The sequence below is a fragment of the Penaeus vannamei genome, chromosome 22 (assembly GCF_042767895.1).
Source record: "Penaeus vannamei isolate JL-2024 chromosome 22, ASM4276789v1, whole genome shotgun sequence".
NCBI classification, from domain to species: domain Eukaryota; kingdom Metazoa; phylum Arthropoda; class Malacostraca; order Decapoda; family Penaeidae; genus Penaeus; species Penaeus vannamei.
This window is the reverse complement of record NC_091570.1, coordinates 38,453,651-38,463,650: the sequence shown is the minus strand read 5'-3', so window position 1 is coordinate 38,463,650 and position 10,000 is coordinate 38,453,651. Positions and strand designations below refer to the sequence as shown.

The 10,000-nt window shown below is 42.5% G+C and overlaps 1 protein-coding gene across 1 annotated transcript in view; it reads left to right on the top strand.

Annotated features, from left to right (window-relative positions):
* The window catches only part of LOC113800549 (hypoxia-inducible factor 1-alpha inhibitor), a 28,805-nt gene extending 26,732 nt beyond the window's left edge, over positions 1-2,073 (top strand). The window contains exon 6 of the mRNA XM_027351333.2: positions 1-2,073. This exon is cut by the window's left edge and continues 1,288 nt beyond it. The gene's annotated coding sequence lies outside the window, so the exon portion shown is untranslated.
* The last annotated feature ends 7,927 nt before the right edge of the window (positions 2,074-10,000 follow it).

The window sequence follows — 10,000 nt, the reverse complement described above, 5'->3', positions numbered from 1 at the left end:
AGAAAGAGAAGTATGGTTGCATTGTTTGTGTTGGTGACTGACTGGTGTTTTGGCCTGTGTAATGCCTCATTAAAGGGGAAAGCGTAGGCTTTGAAATATGAAGAGGCACAAGACTTGGAGTGGGAAGTTGTAACTGTAATTAAAAAAAAAAAAAAATTAGAAGAGAGGTTATGAGAAAATGTTGAAAAAATCTCATAATCCATGTTTATGTTTCTTAAGCCCTTTGGAGCATATTTGGTACTGTAAAAGCAAAATATGATAAAGATCATATACAGTACAAATTGCATACAATACAAAAGCATATATATAATAGAGCAGTGACTACTACCCTTCCTTCTAAAGAAAGATAAGAGCAAATGCAATTATGATGTTGCTTAAGTCTTTAGTGTGCAATATTGTTTTTCCATGGATGTGAGCTTGATATTCTTACATTCATTATTTTAAAGCTGGGATGCATTGTTCAGTAGAACAGTGTAGGTAGTATCCCAAGTATGCAAATTATTTAAAAAAGAATGATGATATGTAGGCTCATATTTGACACTAGAATATAATCAGCAAACTTTTCAATAGTCTAGTAAATTCAGCTATTTGTTAACTGAAAAAGATTGATAATTGATTAATTAGTCTTATATGAATGTTCTAAGAAATGAAAGAAGTAAGATGTCTGTCACCTTAGTAATTTCATGTGAGAATATGATGATGAAAAGGTGATTTTGTAGACAGTTCAATGTATTTCAATAATACACTTTGTAATGTTTCAACTTGACTTCTCAGATGTGGCTAATGGCCTTAGCTTTTGATGTAGCAGAATTGTGAAAACACAGTTAACATTAAGATATCAAAATGATTTTTGACCTGTGGGATCAATGCATTAATAACACTAGTATTCTTTAATTGTAATTTAATAAAAATGACAATTAGATTATCTAGCATTGCTTGATTCAATGCAAGAATCAAGTTTAAGGAATACTATGCCATAATTATAGTATTTCAATATTTGCTACAACCTATTTAATTTTTCACAGGAATTGATTATTTTCACCATGTGAATAATGAAATTGACGCAGCCAAGTGCAGGATGAGTACTGAAATACTTGTATGAGCATTTGTATGCCTAGCTTCAACTTGCATTGCCTTAGCAACATTATTATTTAATTTTAGTAAGCTCTTTCAACAGCCTTTCTCGAGACTTTGACCAGAAGCATATTCAAAAGATGCAGCCTAATCATCATCAAGACACTTTTTTATGTATATTACTTTGAAAGACAACCAGGATGCTACAGAATTAATGTAGGTTCACTGAAAACCAAATGATAATTTTATGATCAACTGCCATCTGAGGACCTTTGGGAAGACGATGAAATCCATGTGAATTTCAGAGCTGTTGCATTTTTCAATATATTTGTGTGTGTTTGTGTCTGTCTGTCTGTCTGTCTATGCGTATGTGTGTGTTTGTGTCTGTCTGTCTGTCTGTCTATGCGTATGTGTGTGTCTGTGTATGGGTGTGAGTGTGTCTGTCTATGTGCGTGTGTTTTTGCGTGGGCATGTCAGTCAGTCAGTGTGTGCCCGTATGCATGCGTGTGTGTGTGTGTGCATGTGGGTGTTTGTCTGTAAATATATATAAAATTTCAGTGTAGCATCATGGTTGCCTTCTACAGAAGACAAGATTTGTGGTTTAGGTATTAAATAGTTCTCAGGTATTAACTGAGCTATGACGTATACGAATTTTTCATGTAAAGAAATTAAGCGTTAACATTACAGCCTTAATAAGTTTTCTACAAGTATGTAATGAAATATGTAGAATAAATCTTAATTTTTTCGTATACCAAATTTCTGTATTAAAGAATGTGTTAAAAAGACACTGATACTTCAAAAAGTAATTATATAAAGGTTGCAGTATTAAGCCATTATACCATTATTCTTCGCAATTATTTTAAAGTTTATTCCGAGTCATAAAATGACTTGAATTTTCCTGGAACTAATGGTTACTATAAAATGTCCAGTGTAAAGTGGCTTTCCTGTTTAAAGCCATAGTTGAAAATATAAACAAAATGAAATAAAACATAAAATCAAGTGCTGTTATTAATTCAACCTTGATAGTAGGCAAAGTATTTGTATTTGTGTTACATAGTAAAGCACTGTTATCACAATTTCATATATGACTTTTGTGACCCATTCTCCTGTAATACAATTATAGTTTTACTGTCATGATCCTCTACAATTACCCTTATTCTTATTTACTATTATCATTCTGTTTTTTGAAACAATAAGATTATGATGGAGTATTATCTAAACTATTGTATAGGGATGTGCTTCGTAGGAGCAGCATGACGAAGGTAAGTGTCATGTTCAGGGGATACTATGATGGCCTTTTCATGCAAATGACTCCTGTGCAGGGTAATCAGAGCCACTGCCCCAGGAAGTCTTCCACAGTGCACTACTTCAGGGTCATGTATCAACACACGGTTCTTTGGTGATGTCAGGAGACTTACCTTGCAAAGTTTATTAGAAATTCTTATGGTTGTTAAGGATATTATCTGAAATATTTCAACTTGTTTATAAATAGAATACAGCATTATAAGGGTCAAAAAGCTACCATTCTGGATTCAAAGAAGCTGTAACAAACACTGAATGCAGCAAATCAATACAAGCAGCACCCCTGCAATCCCTTGCTGTTATTGCTGGGGGGAAGGGGGATTAGGAGACTGAAACTGAGGCCCAAGGTAGGGGATTACCCCTACCTCGGACCTTAGCCCTTGTCACAATTTTACATGGTCTTTTCTTCTCCCTTTTTCCTTTTCTTCTTCATCCCCTTCTCTCCACTTTCCAAGGTGTAAGAGCTGTGCTGAAAGGATGAAAGGCTGGCTTTGTGTCAGTCATGAACAGCCATGGGTGCAGTAATTCCTTCGTTAACAGCCTAGCCCTTACCCTTCATGGGGACCCTGGGCTGTTTCCTTTCTCCACTTATTTGAGGCTTACCATGGCCTATAATGAAGATTTTTTGCCCCTATTAGGGACATTGCTCCTTCATCAGCTAATTGACCCCTGCCTCTTGAGGGGGGAGAATGGATATCATGAAATACTTTGATTGTAGAGAAAATAGGAATAGAGGGATTGGAGGATGGATGAGGGAGCAGAACATTCCCTTGGGTCATGGCTAGGAGTTTTTTTGTCTTCAAGAGTTTCTGGAAAATTGGTTGGAAAGGTGTGAGAAACAAATTTTCTCTTGTGAGGAGAAGAGGGGATAAATCATCACGGAGTACAGGAAAAGAAGGGTGTACGAGAGGATGTGGCAGGCGAAGATGGAGTAGAACATTTTGGTTGTCAGGTGCAACAGGTAAAGTGACAAGGAGGGGTAGGCATTGGAGAAGTGGTGGAGGTTGGATTATATGGATTTAGACTGGAAAAGGAATTGGATTGGGGAGAGGGGAAGTAGAGGTAGGATGGTTCTGGGTAGAGGGAAGAGGTGGCTCATATTCAAGTTTATAGGCAGGGCAGCCCTTATTAAATATATGGGAGCCACCACATACGTATGGCATACGTACGTGACTGAACAGGGCAATTTGAATGATCATGATTATGTTGGGCACATAGAGGTCAGCAGGCTGTGGAGTGACAGTGTTTGGCTGGATGGCCAAAAAGCCAACATTTCTGACAAGGAAGGGGTCGATATGGTCGGACAGGGCAGGACAATCCACCAATATATATATACTTCATGGAGGAGGTCATGTGTATACAAGCTAATCTTGGCAATATTTGTATAAGACTTACACTGTCCTCTGAGAGGAATAGTGTAACTATGTACTGCCACTGCATCATAGTCAAGGCAGGCAAGTGGGTCATTTTTCATAGTCTGACCAGTTTTTGTCATACTTAGGACAATCAATCGGGGAGAAGGAAACAATTCCAGTACAGGTATTAAGAGAAGAGTGAGTTTCAGCAAGAATAGGTTTACCAGTGAGGTCTGCCAGGGTAGATAGTGCACAAGCTTGGGACGCAGATGTAACTGTGATGAGGTGTGAATGATCAGAACGACTACAAAAGGAAACTTTGTCTAATTGTTTTTGGAGACATTGTTGGAAGAGAAGGGTATTGTCAGAGTAAGGGGCTGTAGGAGGAATCACAAAGAATCAATCCCACTTGGCTGAGCCAAAGAGAGTACTCAAAAGATTTGTAGCGTTGGAAGCATTAGAAGGATGAGGGCAGGAGGAAGATGAGGTGCGGGTTGAGATAGTATTGTGGGGAGGAGGTAGACAATGAGGGGGGTGGGGGTAGACAATGGAGCAGATGGTACAGTAGGAGATGGAGTGGAGAATGTTAGGAGAGAGGAAGGGGTTCTTTCTGATGGTTGAGTAATGACCTGGGTGAGTGGTTCGGAATGGATAGAGGCGTCAGTAGACATCAAGGAGGAGGTATTAGTATCAGTGGTCGGAGCTGTGGTCAAAGGAGGGGCAGGAGTCGGGGAAAAACAGATTTAGATTGGCTATATAAGGAAGGGCCGGGTCTTAATGTCCCTAATAGGGTAAAACATCATTGTTGGCCATGATTAGCCTAAAATAAGTGAGGAAAAGAAATGGTCTACCCCTCAAGGTCCCCATAAGGAGTAAGGGCTAGGTGATTAACCAAGGGAATGCCATGCTTATGGCTCCTGGAGGCCATTCATGACTGACATAAAACCAGCCTTTCATCCTTTCAGCACAGCTCTCACAATGGAAATGGAAAGGAGGAGATGAAGAAGAGAAGGAAAAGAAAAGACCATGCAAAATTAGTTGAGGTGTGGGCTGAGGCCTATGGTAGGGGTAATATCCTACACTGGGTCTCATTCTCCATCTCCTAAGCCCCCCCACAACAACGAGGTCCTGTCTGCTTCCACAGACTAGACCTCCCCCATGATGTTCATATTTGTGTAGTGGCTTGCCCTATCTGGCCATATTAACCCCTTCCCCATCAATGTCAGAAACGTCGATGTAAATAAACAAATAAAAATTTGTGTTCTTGGAGGGGGCAAGCTAGACCGTAAGGGGGACAGAAAGAATAGAAGGGGGTCAACTCTCTCCCTAAGCCCCCTGGGGTTAATGGGAGGCTCAGGGGAGGTGGGCCTTGCCAGTCCTCCTCCCCCCAGAGATAACCTATCAGCATTGTCGCATATAATTGGAAATGCAGGGGGAAGGGAAATGCCCCTCCCACCCAGCAGGCCCCACGTGGAGGACGACTGCAGGAGTGCAGGATGGGAACAGGAGCTACTTGTTCCGCCTGTGCTCTGGCAGCCGCCAGCCTGGAATGCAGCTTTTGTGGCCAAGCCCTAGGGTACCCCACAGGCGGATGTTGGGTCCCGCAGCCTACCGCCTTCTTTTATGTGGGGCAGAGTCAGCGGGAGTGGCAGGGGTGGCGTCCACTGGGAGTGACTGCCCAAGGGTTAACCTCAGGCGGGAAGTCAGGGTGGGGGCTTGGAACATCCGCTCTTTGCATCAGGATGATCAATTGTCTCTACTATCTAGGGAACTGGGGAGGCTAAGAGTTGGGGTGGCTGCTCTCTCGGAGGTGAGAAGTCTTGGCAGCAGCATGATCAGTGTAGGTGGCTACACCTATTACTTGTCAGGCCGCAGCGATGGTCACCATCTTCAGGGAGTAACCACAGCTATCTCCAGTAGGCTCCAGCCTTCGGTGATAGAGGTTACTCCAGTCGATGAGTGTATAATAGTATTGAGACTGAAGCTAGCATTTGGCTTCAAGTCTCTTATTGCTGTGTATGCTCCTACCAATGTTTGTAAGCTCTACGTGAAAGAGATGTTCTATGCCAAATTAGCATCTGTGGCAGATAGTTGTCCCCGGCGAGATATTCGTATTGTTTAGGGTGACTTCAATGCGGTATCTGGCTGTGATCGAGCTGGCTTTGAGATGTCTGTTGGTCCTCATGGTTTGGGAGTTGATAACGGCAGCGAGAATAGCCTCCTTTCCGGGACTTTGCTAGGTCCCAGAAAGAGGATTTCTGGCTCCTGGTTCCAACGCTCAGACCCACATCGTTGGAGATGGTACAGCGATGCAGGTAATGCAGCCAAGGAGATCGACCACATATTCATTAGCAGTCGATGGAGGATCTTCCAGAACTGCAGTGTGTATAGGAGTGCTGAGTTCTGTGGTGCTGACCATAGATTGGTTTTGGCTACCCTCTGGGTCTTCAAAACTCCCCAGTGGTCGAATGATCACCCTAGGGTGTTTCATTTGGACAGGGGAGTGTGCTCGGGGGTTTGCTGAGGCAATCTTTGGTTGTTTCATAGCACTCGATAATCTGATGGACCCTGTACTTCTGTGGGACACCGTCAAGCGCGAAATGCTTGATACAGCCCAAGAATCAATTGGTGAACGTCCAAGGGCAAGACAGAATTATATCTCAGAGGAGACACTGGATGCCACAGATGCTTGCCGTGCGGCTTGTCAGGGGATTGGGATTTGCACCTCTCTCAGGTGTGCAGAACTCGGTCTCTGTAAAAAGGGACAAGAAACAGTTTCGTCCTGCATACCAAGCCCTGAGAAAGCTGAACTCCAAGCCCTCTTCTCAGGTGATTGCAGTTCGCTTAGTAAGTGGCCAAATCGACTCAGATCCTGTTGCGGTGCGGGAGCGTTGGGCTGAGTATTTTGAGCAGTTGTACCAGGTTGACCCACCAACAGTTAACAGTTAACAGTTGTAATTCCGTTGCCGGACCCACCCATCAGTGAGGATCCACCCTACCTAACTTAAGTTAGGGTAGTGATCTCCAAGCTGAAGAGTGGCAAAGCAGCGGGTATTTGCAACATTCCAGCTGAGCTGTTAAAGGCTGGTGGTGAACCTATGGAGCTGGTTGCATGCTGTCCTGGCTGCCATCTGGCGGTCCAGTACCATTCCCCCTGAGGGGTGTGGTCATCCTTCTCTGGAAGGGGAAGGAGGACCGATGGGACTGCAGTAACCACCGAGGCATCACGCTGCTCAGTATACCAGGGAAGGTTCTTGCCCACATCCTTCTGAGACCTATCAGAAACCACCTACTGAGGCAACAGAGGCCGGAGCAATCTGTATTCACTTTTGTTAAGTCCACAATAGACCGTATCCTTGCACTTTGAGTCGTTGTAGAGCTCCGTCATGAGTTCGGGTGTGGGCTGCTTGCAGCCTACATCGACCTCAAAGAAGGCGTTCGATACGGTGCATTGGGAATCGCTCTGGGAGATTCTGAGACTGAGAGGAATTCCAACAAGGATTACTGAACTAATAGCAAGACTGTATACTGGTACACAAAGTGCTGTAAAGTGTGGTAGGGGCCTGTCGAGCTTCTTTCCTGTTAGTTCAGGAGTGAGGCAAGGCTGTGTCCTTGCATCAACACTTTTCAACACTTCATGGACTGGATACTGGGCAGAGCTTCTGTTCAAAGTCATTGTGGAGCAACTCTGGGTAATATCAAGGTTACAGACCTTGACTTTGCCGATGGAAACCTTAGTGGTGGCTCTGGATGCATTTAGTAATGAAGCGAAGCCCTTGGGTCTAGAGGTCTCCTGGACCAGGACTTTGGTGACTTGCTAGGAGAACCTGTTCGGTGTGTACGTGCTTGCGGCGAGGACATTGAGGTGACAGAGAGCTTTACATACCTTGATAGTATAGTTCATAACTTTGGGCTGTCAGACCAAGAAGTCAGTAGACGGATTGGCCTGGCAGCAGGGGTCATAAACTCTCTCAACAAGAGTATTTGGGGATGTCGGTACCTGTGCAGAAGGACCAAGCTACGGGTTTTTAAGGCTCTGATAATACCAGTTTTGCTATATGGTAGTGAAACCTGGACATTATCCTGTGCCTTGGAGTCTCATCTTGATGCCTTTTGTAATAGGTTCTTGTGCCGGATCATGGGGTACTGTTGGCAGGACCATGTGTCCAACCAACGGTTGCACTGTGAGACTGGCACAGGGCCTGTTACCTGCACAATCCGGGATCGCCAACTCAGGCTATACGGCCACCTGGCTTGCTTCCCACAGGATGATCCTGCCCACCAGGTTGCCTCTGTAAGAGACAACCCTGGGTCTGTCTGTCTGTCTGTCTGTCTGTCTGTCTGTCTGTCTGTCTCTCTCTCTCTCTCTCTTTTTGTCTCTCTGTCACTCTCTCTCTGTCTCTGTCTGTCTGTCTCTCTCTCTCTCTTTTTGTCTCTCTGTCACTCTCTCTCTGTCTGTCTGTCTCTCTCTCTCTCTCTCACTCTGTCTCTGTTTCTCTCTCTCTCTCTGTCTGTCTCTCTCTCTCTCTGTTTCTCTTTCTCTCTGTCTGTCTGTCTGTCTCTGTGTCTCTCTTTCTCCCTCTGTCTGTCTGTCTCTGTGTCTCTCTTTCTCCCTCTGTCTGTCTTTCTGTCTGTCTGTCACTCACTCACTCACTCACTCACTCACTCACTCACTCACTCACTCACTCACTCACTCACTCACTCACTCACTCACTCACTCACTCACTCTCATTCATCCTCTTTATGTCTTTCTTTCTCTCACCCTCTCTCTGTCTCTCTTTCTCTCTGTCTGTCTCTGTGTCTCTCTTTCTCTCTCTCTGTCTGTCTGTCTGTGTCTCTCTCTCTCTCTCTTTCTCTCTCTGTCTCTTTCTGTCTGTCTTTGTCTGTCTGTCTGTCTTTCTGTCTCTGTCTCTGTCTCTGCCTCTGTCTCTGTCTCTGTCTGTCTGTCTGTCTGTCTCTCTCTCTCTTTTGAATTTTGAAAATTGTGGATTACTGTAAACAATGTAAAATGAAAATATCCAAATAAAAAAGTTGTTTGCTTTGTTTTTCATACCTTTATACTATGCAGAAAAAATTACTGAAATTTGTTGGTAATATCTTAATTTTCACAAAAAGTAGCCTTTTTCCCTTTGTTTGCCTATACTCAAAAATGTATGTATGGAGATACTTTCTGCAATTGAAGTGGCACAAAACTCTGTCTCTGATATCTTTGAACCAAAAAAGATGTATCATTACTCACCATATAGCTCATAACTGTCCATATTTCAGTACAATGCCCAATAAAAGAGAGTCCCTGTACTTATATGGCACAAAAAAGCCAATTTTGGGAATGATGATTTTTAAATCTATATTGTAAAATATCTAAATCAGAATGTGATAGGGCCTTGTGCTTTCCCTTTTCACAGCTTTTTATTGTTCTAAAAACAACAAAGTCTGAAATTACAACTGGGATTCTGAATGGAAAATACCCTACTTATTATCATAAAATCAATAAAATATTTTAAAAAACAACAACCCTGAGATCACCTGAAAGATAGAATATGTGGGAGTAAATCTTAAAATCCTAGGCAAAAGACAAAAAAAGAAAAGCAATAAAAAAGTCCTTAAAAAGGTTACTCATTTCAGAAGGAAGCGAGTCCTTCATTTCGTGGTACTTGTCTTGGTATATCAGACCTGTCATGTGTGGGTGTGGCTATACCACAGTCCATTAACTTATTAGTTTTGTTCAGATTCCTTGTATTTCTATTGTGTATATTTCAAATGGCTTTTAGGCAGCTTACATGACAATGGAATGGAAAGGTGGAAAATATGCTACCTTTCTGCTCATGCACCTTTTGAATACCAATTAAGTGACATCATCTCATTTGAATTAGCATGGTGGAGGCGATTTCTATACAAAGAACGGGGAAACTCAACACTACCTTCTGTAGGTGGAAAAGCACTAATACAGACACAAAATGAAAAATGTATGACATTCCACATGAAAAGGAAGAAAAAAAAATATAGAAAGAAAGCAGGAAAAGGAAAGAATGAACAAAAATATATATAAATATACACAACCAAAAGTTTTGTATTTTTTTCCCAAATGCTTTGTCAAATCAGCTGCGGTGGATGTCATAATGCCACAGTTAATTATTTTATATCTAACCGTGATACTACTGCTTACTGGTACACAGAGACTGAGAGATGCCTGAATGTGATAGTTTATATTCATGCCTCTTAGAATTGCTGGTTATTCCACAGGCTCCATTTTAAAGAAAGAATGATAT